Here is a 2,775-nt window from a genome sequence, read left to right as displayed (position 1 = left end):
GACACACAGACAGACAGACAGACAGACAGACAGACAGACAGATGGATAGATGGATAGATAGATAGATAGATAGATAGATAGATAAGTATATATTGTGCTGCATGCGTCTGTGTATGTATATTATCATGTGGGTATGGGTAGATATGAACATGTGTGAACGTATCAGTGTTCTTGTGTGTGTGTGTGTGTGTGTTTGTGTGTGTGTGTGTTTGTGTGTGTGTGTGCGCGTCTATAGATATCTATGAGTATATCCACCAGCATAAACACCTCAACGTGCTGTGGTTGTACGTATGTATATGTTTGCATATGTTTGTGTCGATGTCTGCATATGTATACAACAGTGTAAGCATGTCTATGCACTGCGATTGTATGCATGTGTGTGTGTGTGTGTGTGTGTGTGTGTCTGTGTGTGTGTGTGTGTGTGTGTTCTTAGGCACGTGTCTGAACTTCTCTAATGTGTATACCATGACTGTTTCTGACGGATAGTAAGTGGGTAAGAGAGTTGCAGTAGAGGAAATAATGTAGATAAAAGGGATCGGTAGTCGAAAAGGAAATGCTGAAGAGTTGCATGATGAAGAGGGATGTGTGTGTGTGTGTGTGCGTGCGTGTTTTATTATTAGTTTTATGTTTGATTCTCTCCATGGTTTGGTGTACCCGATAAGCTAAAAACAATAGAAGAGGGAGTATTGTTTCAAGTGAGAGAATGCGAGGATCTAATGCAGATAGAAGTGAAGTAACACGGGAGATGGTCAATAATGGATTGGACAAGAAAGCGGATGAAAGAGGTAGAATAGCCATGGTGAGAGAAAGAGAGAAGGGAGAGAGCGATAGAGACGGAAAGTAAGTCAATTTGGAAGGAAAGAGGAAGACAGAGATTTATATGATAGGGTCGAAATAATGTGAGAAAAAGGAAATCAGTGGGAGAGACTGAGAGAAAGATAGACAAGTGACAAGAAGTAGAGAGAGGGATAGACTGTGAGAAGAGGAGACAAAGTCAGAGAGGGAGTAGGAGGAAAAGTGGTTAGAAACTAGAAAGAAGCAGAGAGATACAGAGGCATAGAGAAAGAGACGGAGAGAGAAATAGTGATAATATTAGAGTGTGGTGATATATAAGCGCAAAAATGAGTGCGCGAGCGTGAGAAACTGAGAGAGAGAGAGAGAGACATGGTGAGAATTGATATCGAGGTGCTACTGTGAAGGAGAAAGAAGGAGAGAGTGGGGAGAGGAAGAGAATAGTTGAAAGAGTGCAGGGAAAGACTGAGAAACAGGAAAACAGAAACAGATAATTACAAAGAAACGTGGTAGAGGCATAGACGAAAGGGGTATACATAAGAAGAGAGACGGAAAAGGACTGATGGAAACAGCAGCAGCAGATACATACGCACACACACACACACACGCGCGCGCGTACAAACACTCATATACATTCATATATAGGTACTTTCAAAATCAGAAAAACGTAAAGATAGAAAGGCAACGAGAAAAAGAGTGAGGAGGAGATTAGAAAAGAGAGAGCAGCAGAGACAAAAAGACACCAAGAGAGGGAGGAGGGGTATGTAAGAAAGAAGGTAGATGGCAGAGAGGAAGAAAGTGGGACAATGTGGTATGGAAGACTTGGAGTGTAGGAGACATTTGTATTTGGTAAGGGGCAGGAGGTTCGCAGGTTTTTACAAACAGTGATATATTTGGAAACCACGGGTCGAGAGAAAGTGGCGTTTGTTTAATGTCTCAGATTGGTTCCATCAAGAAGACGATAAACCGCTTTATGATAATGGCTGCTGTCTTTATAGTTTTCGTTTACGCCATCTTGAAACAATCGCCGCCATTTCTGTTGGTCACTGGATAATAATATTTCTACACATTGACACTGAATATAATATATTGCCTGCAGCTTTCGCTTTGACAATGTTCTCAATATTTCGCCACCGAGATCGTTTTTGCCACCACTACATCCACCATCACCACCACCAACAACAACAACAGCAATAATAGTAGTGGTGGCGATGGTAGTGTTGATTGTGGTGATGGCGGTGTGGTCGTGGTCGTTGTGGTATTAGTTGGAACGTTATATCTTCTATTAGTAAACCAATTGCGTTATTGTTATAGTTATTTTATGGGTTGTAGGAATATTACACATATTTATTTAGCTGTCGTCTGCTTCATCACTTCTCTTTAGTTCTCTCTCTCCCTCCCTCTCTCTCTCTCTCTCTAAGTTTCTCTTTGTCTCCCTACACCTTCTTCCCACTGTTTTTACATTGCTCTCGGATTAAGTCACTCTTTCTTTCTCTCTAAACCTCTCTCACTCTTTTATGAGTCACTTTCTCTGACTATCATTCCTGTCCACTCGATGTTTCTACCTATTTCAATGTTCCTAAATATTTATGTTACTTTTACTCTCATTCAGCACTGTATATTTATCTATATCCTTTCCCACCACCTTCTCTAAATCTTTCCTCTTTCTGTGATTTACGTTTTCTGCCTGTCTCTCCCCTTCCCCTTCTTTTCTCTCTGCTTTTCATTCTACCCCTATATTTTATGTACTAATCTAATATTATATTCCTTATTCTCTTTTTTGTAGTTTCTCTCTAATCCCTCCCTTTCTCTGCTTTATTTACATAAATTCATGCATACATACATGCACATATGCACGTATACTTGCATATGTGTGTGTGTGTACATATACGTATTTGAATATACTTATTGTCTATATATGTATATATAAGTATGTATGCATATGCATATATATATATATATATATATATATATATATATATA

Source organism: Octopus bimaculoides, chromosome 11, assembly GCF_001194135.2.
Source record: "Octopus bimaculoides isolate UCB-OBI-ISO-001 chromosome 11, ASM119413v2, whole genome shotgun sequence".
Lineage (NCBI taxonomy): Eukaryota > Metazoa > Mollusca > Cephalopoda > Octopoda > Octopodidae > Octopus > Octopus bimaculoides.
Note: the sequence above shows the minus strand (reverse complement) of the source record.